The sequence below is a fragment of the Saccopteryx bilineata genome, chromosome 3 (assembly GCF_036850765.1).
Source record: "Saccopteryx bilineata isolate mSacBil1 chromosome 3, mSacBil1_pri_phased_curated, whole genome shotgun sequence".
Classification (NCBI taxonomy): domain Eukaryota; kingdom Metazoa; phylum Chordata; class Mammalia; order Chiroptera; family Emballonuridae; genus Saccopteryx; species Saccopteryx bilineata.
Window position 1 is genome coordinate 308279708 of NC_089492.1, and position 11089 is coordinate 308290796.

General features: G+C 42.8%; 1 non-coding gene across 1 annotated transcript; it reads left to right on the forward strand.

Annotated features, from left to right (window-relative positions):
* Positions 1 to 10328: 10328 nt before the first annotated feature.
* Positions 10329 to 10404, forward strand: TRNAT-GGU (transfer RNA threonine (anticodon GGU)). Its single transcript has one exon. It is a non-coding gene; the product is annotated as a tRNA-Thr (tRNA).
* Positions 10405 to 11089: the final 685 nt, after the last annotated feature.

The window sequence follows — 11089 nt, forward strand, 5'->3', positions numbered from 1 at the left end:
AAGGGTGGAGCCAAGAGGGTCATCACTTCTGCTTCTTCTGTGGATGCCCCCAGTTTGTGAAGGGTGTGCACTATGGGAAGTATCACAACACTCTTAAGATTGTTGGCAATGCCCCCTGTACCACCAACTGTGTGGGCACCCTGGCCAAGGTCACCATGACAAATTGCAGAGGGACTCATGACAAGGATCAATGCCATCACTGCCACCCAGACAACTGTGGATGACCCCTCTAGAAGCTGTGGTGTGATGGCCCACGGAGTTGCTCAAAACATCAGCTCTGCTTCCACAGGTGCTGCCTGTGAAAGTTTCACGATCTCCCTAGAAGTGAGAGTCCGACAGGCAGGGACTGGAATTCTGGCTCTGCTGCTTCCCAGTGGATCACAGGATCACAGTGCCTCTCTGAGTCTCTGAGATGAGTATCTCTTATTTTTTTTTTTACTTTGAAAAAGGAAGAAGGGCTACCTGGACTCTAAATTCTCAGAGGACGGACCTCCATGGACGTACAGACTGTTGCATTCAGAAGGAAAGGGAATAAGGACTTTGATTGTTGGTTCTGTGATGAAAAGCCCCACTTGGGGCTGAAGAGTAAGGGTCTGGGAACCTCAGCTCCTGTGTGTTGTGGGAAGAGGCACCTTGGATCTTCTATATCAGTGGGCAAGGTCATCCCTGAGCTGAATGGGAAGCTTACAGTCATGATTTTCCATGTCCCTACCCCCAATGTATTAGTTGTGGATTGATCAGCCATGGACAGAAAGCTACAAAACATGATATCAAGAAGGTGGTATATATATAGTCAAATAATTTTTGATAAAGGGGCCAACAACACTCAATGGAGAAAAGAAAGCCTCTTCAACAAATGGTGCTGGGAAAACTGGAAAGCCACATGCAAAAGAATGAAGCTGGACTACAGTTTTTCCCCCTGTACTAAAATTAACTCAAAATGGATCAAAGATCTAAACATAAGACCTGAAACAATAAAGTACATAGAAGAAGACATTGGTACCAAACTCATGGACCTGGGCTTTAAAGAGCATTTTATGAATTTGACACCACAGGCAAGAGAAGTGAAAGCAAAAATTAATGAATGGGACTACATCAGACTAAGAAGTTTTTGTTCAGCAAGAGAAATTGATAACAAGATAAACAGACAGCCAACTAATTGGGAAATGATATTTTTAAACACCTGCTCAGATAAGGGCCTAATATCCAAAATATACAAAGAACTCATAAAACTCAACGACAAACAAACAAACAATCCAATAAAAAAATGGGAAGAGGATATGAACAGACACTTCTCCCAGGAAGAAATACAAATGGCCAACAGATATATGAAAAGATGCTCATCTTCTTTAGTTATTAGAGAAATGCAAATCAAAACTGCAATGAGATATCACCTCACACCTGTTAGACTAGCTATTATTAACAAGACAGGTAATAGCAAATGTTGGAGAGGTTGTGGAGAAAAAGGAACCCTCATCCACTGTTGGTGGGAATGTAAAGTAGTACAACCATTATGGAAGAAAGTATGGTGGTTCCTCAAAAAACTGAAAATAGAACTACCTTATGACCCAGCAATCCCTCTACTGGGTATATACCCCAAAAACTCAGAAACATTGACTTGTAAAGACACATGCAGCCCCATGTTCATTGCAGCATTGTTCACAGTGGCCAGGACATGGAAACAACCAAAAAGCCCATCAATAGATGACTGGATAAAGAAGATGTGGCACATATACACTATGGAATACTACTCAGCCATAAGAAATGATGACATCGGATCATTTATAGCAAAATGGTGGGATCTTGACAACATTATATGGAGTGAAATAAGTAAATCAGAAAAAACCAGGAACTGCATTTTTCCATACGTAGATGGGACATAAAACTGAGACCAAGAGACATTGACAAGAGTGTGGTGGTTACGGGGGGAGGGGGGAGAGGGAGAGGGAAGGGGGAGGGGGAGGGGCACAAAGAGAACTAGATAGAGGGTGACAGGACAATCTGACTTTGGGTGATGGGTATGCAACATAATTGAACTTTAAGATAACCTGGACATATTACCTTTGAATATATGTATCTTGATTTACTGATGTCACCCCATTAAAAATAAATAAAAAACAAAACAAAAAAAAAACAAAAACAAAAAAAAAAAAGAAGGTGGTGAAGCAAGTGTTGTAGGGCCCCTTCAATGCATCCTGGGCTACACTAAAGTCCAAGTTCACACCTACACTTCCACCTCCGATGCTGGGTTGTCATTTCCCTCTAGGACCACTTGACAAGCTCATTTCCTAGGATGACTATGAAATTTGCTACAGCAACAGGGTGTTCAACCTTATAGTCCTCCAAAGAGTAAGGGCCCCTGGACCACCAGTTCCAGCAAGAAAAGGGGTGGCCCTCATCATAATGGGGAGTCCTCATCTCAGATTGACCCCAATACATTGAGAGTCTCCTGACCTCCAGTTTTCATAACAGGCCCATCCCTTTTCAGGAATCATCAACAAATTTTACTACACCCCCCCCACCCCCACCCTCCACACACAGAGTTGTTGTGAAGAGTAAATGAGGCCTGACCAGGTGGTGGCACAGTTGATAGGGCGTTGGACTGAGACACAAAGGACAAGGTTCGAAACCCTGAGGTCGCCAGCTTGAGCGCGGGCTCATCTGGTTTGAGCAAAGCTCACGGGCTCGAGCCCAAGGTCGCTAAGGGGTTACTCGATCTGCTGTAGCCCCCCATCCCCCAGTCAAGGCACATATGAGAAAGCAATCAATGAACAACTAAGGTGTCACAACAACAAAAGAATGGATGCTTCTCATCTCTCTCCCTTCCTGTCAGTCTGTCCCTATCTGTCCCTCTCTCTGTCTCTGTCACACACACACACACAAAAAAAAAAGTAAATGAGAAGTGAGCTTATACTTTCTGGTCCATAAAGGTGCCAGACAGACATTTTACCCCTCAAGTCTGTTGCTCAGAAGCTAAGAAAAAAGATAAATTCCACTTTTAGTCATTAATTCAACACTTACTTATAAGGATTAAGTATGCTAGGTGTGCTGAATCAATCTTTTTCATATTTTTTCCAGAGGAGAGGGACAGAAATGGAGGGGGGAGGAGAGAGATGAGAAGCAGCAACTCATAGTCACTCCACTTTAGTTGTTCATTGATTCTTTTTGATATGTGTCTTGACTGGGTACTCATGCTGAGCCAGTGACCCCATGCTCAATCCAGTGACCTTGGGTCCAAGCCAGCATCTGGAGATCATTGTAGATGATCCCACGCTCAAGCCAGAGACCCTGCACTAAAGCTGGTGACCTGAGGATTTCAAACTCAAGACCTCAGCTTTCCAGGTCGATGCTCTATCCATTGTGCCATGACCAGTCATGTCAATCATTATTTCTTTGTTTTTAGATTTTTATTTATTAACTTGAGAGAGAGAGGAAGAGGAAGAGAGAAAGGGGGAAGAGAAGCAGGAAGATCAATTCATAGTAGTTGCTTCCTGTATGGGTCTTGACCAGGCAAGCCTGGGGTTTCAAACTGGTGACCTCAACACTCCAGGTCAATGCTTTATCCACTGTGCCACCACAGGTCAGGCCCAAACCTTATTTTTTAAAATACATACATACGTACATACAAGAAGTGGTGCTTGGCACTTTCATCTTAAAGATATTAAGAAGCAGCTTCCAAAGAAGTGGAGAGTTGGTCTTGCAGAAGGGGAAGTGAATTCAGAGATTCAGAAAAAACTGGCCTCTAGAACCCAATGTGTTAAATCAGAGAGTCCCAGGATGAATGTCCAGGGTCCCCCAGGGCAAAGCACAGCTGGCAGGACAGGCAGATGCCAGTGCTCTGGTGTGATCACGAGCTAGGCAGGCGTCCCCAACCTACAGCCCGTGGGCCGCATATAGCCCTCTGAGGCCATTTATCCGGCCCCTGCTACACTTCTGGAAGGGGCACCTCTTTCAATGGTGGTCAGTGAGAGGAGCACTGTATGTGGTGGCCCTCCAATGGTCTGAGGGACAGTGAACTGGCCCCCTGTGTAAAGTGTGTTGGGGACCCCTGATAGAGGATGAGTCACCAGGCAAAGGTTCAGGGGATAGATCGGAGCATGAGGGTGGTAGGAGTTGGGGTGTCTGGGTAAAATTTGGGAAAGGATCAAGGACTAAACTGAAGGGCATGTCAGGGCTGGGATGTAGGACACTTGCCAAACTGTGGGGTGGCATCATGAATGGGCTCATGGGGTCCTCAATTTGTTTTCGGCCAAATGAGACTCTCAGAACACATGAGGGTGTCCCAGGGAAATGTCTTTTCTCAGAGTGTAGGCTTGAGACCGTGAGCAGTCTCTCCAGCAATTGAATTCAGCCCCTTCTGGTTCCTCAACTGAATGGCTTTCTCAAGTGAATTCACTTCTTTAAACTACCTTTTTTTTTTCATCTACAAAAATAAAGAACATAATCATCACTTGGACCTATCTAAGAAATAATGATGTAGTCAAGCAAGTGTCTGACACATCACACGGATGGTACAACAAGAAATCAAAGCCGGCCCTGGCCGGTTGGCTCAGTGGTAAAGCATCAGCCTGGCGTGCAGAAGTCCCGGGTTCGATTCCCAGCCAGGACACACAGGAGAAGCGCCCATCTGCTTCTCCACCCCTCCCCCTCTCCTTCCTCTCTGTCTCTCTCTTCCCCTCCCGCAGCCAAGGCTCCACTGGAGCAGAAATGGCTCGGGCACTGGGGATGGCTCCTTGGCCTCTGCCCCAGGCGCTGGAGTGGCTCTGGTCGCGACAGAGCGACGCCCGGGAGGGGCAGAGCATCGCCCCCTGGTGGGCGTGCCAGGTGGATCCCGGTGGGGCGCATGCGGGAGTCTGTCTGACTGTCTCTCCCCGTTTCCGGCTTCAGAAAAGTACAGGAAAAAAAAAAAAAAAAAAGAAATCAAAGCCGCTGTATTCTCTGGGTGATGTGGTAAGGCCGCTGATATTAATTTGCTGTGTGCTAGATCCCCATCCATTTTTATTCCATCATTTTATTTAATCCTCCAATTTTCTTAGAGAAGTAGGTATGGGAATTTAGCTTGGATTTAATTCATCACTATTGGATTAACATCAGTATGTTTTTATTTGGTAGAGTTGATTTTATATTTTTTCATGAAAGGAAGGATCAAGATGGAGTGTAGACTTGATGAACCAGTGGGGGAAAGATGTGGGCATGGAAAAGAGGATGGGATTTCAGGATGAAATTGGGTGAAAAAAGAGAATAGAGCTGGGTTTGGAATTGGAGTGTCAGGACTGGTGTCAGAGGTGAACTGCAGGTAGTTTTATGGGGGAGGATGTCAATGTGGACTTCCTGGGCTATCAGAGGGATGCAGGCTAAAGTCTGAGTTGTAACTGAGGTCAGGTTTGGGATTGAGGCTATGGTGACTTCTGGTGTTTTGGACAAGGTTGAGTATGGTTTAATTATGGGTTCAGGGTTCAAGTCAAGATCAAGGTTAAGTTTGGGTGAAGTGCGAGATGCAGCTGGAGTTGATACTTGGAGTCAGGAGCTTTGGTCTGAAAGTAGGTGCCATGTTGAGATATAAATTGGACTTTATCAAGGATAAAGAAGTCCTAAGGATTAGGTTGCAGGATAAGATGTGGGCTTATGTCAAAATTGCAGTTGAGAGATGCATGAAAGTAGAGACTGGAATGAGAAATGCTTGATATTAGAGACTGAAGTTTTCCTCACCCTCTCATAGCTCTTAATCAGATCTGACCATGGCTTCTCATTGAACGGCACCATTGTCCATCAAGGAACAGACTTGAAATCCTAACATCTCCATCTACCTCACCACAAGTTTTATTCAACCCATTGCTGTGGCGATGTGTATTTTCTCTCCTAACTGCAACTTGAATCTGATTACTTATTACCATCTCCATCTCCCAAGCAGCCTTATCCTAGTCATCATCATCTCTTACTTGGACAATAGCAATGGCCTCCTCATGTGTCCACATTCCCTTCAAATTCCTTCCAGAGAGCAGCCAGATTGATATTTTAAAAATCTAAGTGTTGTTATGCCAGTCATGTGAATAAAGTCCATGTAATTCACCAACACACACAAGAAAATTTCCAGCTCACCATAACTAACCTACATGGTCTTTCATTGTCTGGACACACACTCTTCCGTCTTCAATGATGAAGATGGAATGGACCTCAATGACCACTTTTTTAAGTTCATTTTCTGGTATGACAATAAATGTGGCTACAGCAACAGAGTGGTAGACATAGCCTCCAAACAGTAAGAGCCCACTGGTCATAGCAAGAGGAGGAGCAGCCCTCAGTTACTGGGCCATACGTGCTCCAACTCAATCTCCCAACACACAGGGAATTCCCTAACCTCCACAATTTCCACCTAAAATCCTCAGAACAAGGGAAACAGTATAGGAGACCTACGTTGTCATGTACCATCAATAAAGTTCACTGTACCCAGAAAAAAAATGCTGAAGATTAAATAAGATGTGAGCATATATCTTCTGAAACATAGAGGTGCCAGATAGATGTTTTCCCCCTCAAGTCTATTGGTCAGAGCTTAATATGAAGGTAAATTCTGTGGTAATTTCTTTCATTTCTAATTTTGTTTTTGTGGCCCTGGCTGGTTATCTCAGTGGTAGATCATCAGCCCAGCATGTGAATGTTCCCAGTTCAATTCCTGGTTAGGGCACACAGGAGAAGTGACCATCTGCTTCTCCACTTCTCCTCCTCCCATCTCTCTTTCTCATTCTCTCCCCCCACCTGCAGCCATGGCTTCATTAGCTAAAGTAAGATGGCTCCTGGTGCTGAGGATTGCTTGTGGCTTGAGCCTCGGGTGCTAAAAATAACTTGGTTACCAAGCAACAGAGCAACGACCTAGATGGGCAGAGCAAGCATCTGCCCCATCGGGGACTTGCCTGGTGGATCTCAGTCCCAGCGCATGCAAAAGTCTGTTTCTCTGCCTCCCATTCTCACTTAATCAAAAAAATAATAATAATAATTTTGTTTTTGTGTCTTTTCCTTTTTTTCTTTAGTAAGTTAGCTAGAGGTTTGTCAATTTTATTAATCTTTTCAAAGTACCAGCTCTTGGTTGCATTAATTTTTTTGTATAGTCTTTTTCTCTATTTCATTTAGTTCTGCTCTAATTTTTATCTCCTTTCTTCTGCTGACTTTGGGCAGCTTTTGTTCTTCTTTTTCTAATTTTTTAAGATATAATGTTAAGTTGTTTACTTCAAATTTTTCTTGTTTCTTCAGATAAGCATATAATTATATAAATTTACCTCTCATTACTGCTCAGTGCATCCCAAAAGTTTTGATATGTCATATTGTCATTTTCATGTCTCTATATTTTCTGATCTTTTAAAAAAAATTATTAACTGACCTTAGAGACAGGAGAGAGAGAAGAAGGGGAGCAGGAAGCATCTACTTGTAGTACAGTGTGTCCATAAAGTCATGGTGCACTTTTGACTGGTCACAGGAAAGCAACAAAAGATGATATAAAGGTGAAATCTGCACCAAATAAAAGGAAAACCCTCCCAGTTTCTGTAGGATAATGTGGCAGCATGTGCACATGCACAGATGATGACGTAACACCATGTATACAGCGGAGCAGCCCACGGCCATGCCAGTCGAGATGTGGACGGTACAGAGGAAAGTTCAGTGTTCTGTGGCTCGCTAAATTCGAATCTGTGACCCAAGTGCAAGGTGAATATTGGCGTATTTATAACGAAGTGCCACCACATAGAAATAACATTACTGAGTGGGATAAGCAGTTGAAGGAAACCAGCAGTTTGGTGGAGAGACCCTGTTCTGGTAGGCCATCAGCCAGTGATGAGTCTGTAGAGGCTATACGGGATAGCTACCTATAAGGAGCCCTAAAAAAATCTGTGCATGAGCCCACATCGAACTGCACTGAATAGATATGAAACTGGGAGAGTTTTCCTTTTTGGTGCAGATTTTACATTTCTATCGTCTTTTGTTGCTTTCCTGTGACCGGTCAAAAGTGCACCATGACCTTATGGACACACTGTACTTGCTTCTCATATGTACCTTGACTGGGTAAGCCTGGGGTTTCAAACCAGCAACCTCAGCAATCCAGATCAATGTTTTATCCATTGCCCCACCACAGGTCAGGTTGATCTTATCTTTCATTTCTTCCTTGACATAGTCATTTTTTAATAGCATGTTGTTTAATCTCCACATATTTGTGGATTTTTCCATTTTCCTTTTGCAGTTGATTTCTAATTTTAAAACATGTAGTCAGAGAATGTTTGGTATGATTTCAACCTTCTTAAATATGTTGAAGCTAGTTTTGTGTTTCAACATTTGGTTTATTCTTGATAATATTTCATGTGCTCTGGAAAAAAATATATAATCTGGTGTTCTGAGTTGAAAGGCTCTGTAAATGTCAATTATAACTATTTGATCAAATGTGTCACTTAAGGCCGATATTTTTTTTTATTTCGTTTGGATGATCGATCTATAGCTGTCAGTGAGGTATTTAGATCCCCTACTATGATTGTGTTTTTGTCAGCTTCCCCCTTTAGTTCTGTTAATAATTATTTTATATAATTCTGTGCTCCCTGATTTGATGAACATATAGAGAAATGTCTTCTCAATGTTGTGTTCCTTTTATCATTATAAAATATTCATCTTTGACTCCTATTACCTTTTTTATCTTATGGATCTTAGTCTTAGAGAATATTTTATGAATTTGATCCCAAAGGCAATTTGGGATGCAAAAATAAATGAATGAGACTATATCAAACTAAAAAGCTTTTGCACAGAAAAAAAAAAACCCTGCCAAAAAAAACAAAACTGAAATTAACCATATGGAAGAAGATATTTGCAAACAACTGCTCTGACAAGGAGTTAATCTTCAAACAATATGAAGAAGAAATACAACTCAATGCCAAACAAGCAGTTCAATTACAAAATGGGCAGAGGACTGAAACAGACATTTTTTCCAAGGAGACATACAGTGGCCAACAGATATGTGAAAAGATGCTCAGCTTCACTGATTAGGAAAATGCAAGTCAAAACTACAATGAGGTAGCACCTCACACCTTTAAAATGGCTATTATCAACAAAACAAATAATTACAAGCATTGGAAAGATTGTGGAGAAAAAGGAACCCTCATTCACTGCTGGTGGGAATGTCAACTCACATAGCCACTATGGAAAATAGTATGGAGGTTCTTCAAAAAATTAAAACTAAAGTTACCACATGACCCAGCAACTCTTCTTCTGGGTATCTACAAAAAAAATGTGAAAGCTTTTATTTGCAAAGATGTATGTCCTCCCTCTGTGTTCATGGAAATATTATTCACAGCAGCAGGACAGGGAAGCAACTGGTGTCCTTCAATAGAGGACTGGATAAAGAAGATGTGGTACATATATACAGTGGAATACTACTGAGCCATACAAAAATATAAAAGTTTTTTTTTTTGTCACAGAATGGCTCTTTGGATGGATCTTGAGAGTATCATGCTAAACAAAATAAACCAGGCAGAAAAAGTTAAGAACCATATGATTTGACGTATATGTGTGATATAAAACTGAAAGCAACAAATAAACAAGGAAAACAAACAAAAACTCATACACACAGACAACAGTATGGCGATTACCAGGGAGAGGAGGGGTGGGAAGACAGTAAAGAGTAAATGGGGTTGCTGGGCCTGGCAGCGGTGCAGTGGATAGAGCATTGGACTGGGATGCAGAGAACGTAGGTTCGAAACCCCGAGGTCACCAGCTTGAGTGCAGGCTCATCTGGTTTGAGCAAGGTTCACCAGCTTGAGCCCAGGGTCCCTGGTTTGAGCGTGGGATCACTCACTCTGCTGTAGCCACTCAGTCAAGGCACATACGAGAAAAAAATCAATGAACTAAGGTGCCACAATGAAGAACTGATGCTTCTCATCTCTCTCCCTTCCTGTCTGTCCTTATCTGTCCCTCTCTCTATCTCTGTCACACACACAAAAAAAGAATATATTCACCAATACATCCAATAAGGGCTTAATATCCAAAACTTATAAACTCATCACAAAAAAATCCAATTAAAAATGAGCAGACATCTGACTAGACACTTCTTCAGAGAAGACGAAATGATGGCTAATAGATATATGAAATGGTGCTCAGTGTTATTAATCATCAGAGAAATGCAAATTAAAACCAGTGAGATGTCACTTCACACCTGTAAGAATGGCTACCATCGATAAATCAGCAAACAATTTTGACAAGGATGTGGAAAGAGGGAACCCTCATGCACTGTTGGTGGGAATGCAGACTAGCGCAGCCGCTGTGGAAAGCAGTATGGAGTTACCTCAAAAAATTAAAAATGGGCCCTGGCCGGTTGGCTCAGTGGTAGAGCATCGGCCTGGTGTGCGGAAGTCCCGGGTTCGATTCCCGGCCAGGGCACACAGGAGAGGTGCCCATTTGCCTCTCCACCCCTCCCCCTCTCCTTCCTCTCTGTCTCTCTCCTCCCCTCCCGCAGCCAAGGCTCCATTGGAGCAAAGATGGCCCGGGCGCTGGGGATGGCTCCTTGGCCTCTGCCCCAGGCGCTAGAGTGGCTCTAGTCGCAACAGAGCGACGCCCCGGAGGGGCAGAGCGTCACCCCCTGGTGGGCGTGCCGGGTGGATCCCAGTCGGGCGCATGCGGGAGTCTGTCTGACTGTCTCTCCTCGTTTCCAGCTTCAGAAAAATACAAAACAAAAAAAGAAAAAAATTAAAAATGGAACTGCCTTACGACGCAGTAATTCTACTCCTGGGATTATATCCCCCCAAAAAACTGAAATACTAATTCAAAAAAGATATGCACCCCTATGTTCATTGTAGCATTATTATTTATAATAACCAAGATTTGGAAGCAGCCCAAATGCTCATCAGTAGATGAGAGGATAAAAAAGCTGTGGTATATTTACATAATGGAATACTATACAGCCATAAAAAGGAAATCTTACTTTTTGCAACAGCATACATAGACCTGGAGATTATGCTAAGTGAAATAAGACAGTCAGAGAAGGACAAATACCATATGGTTTCATGTATATGTAGAATCTAATGAACAAATTAAAGAGACAAACAAAATACAGAGCTTTCAGAGG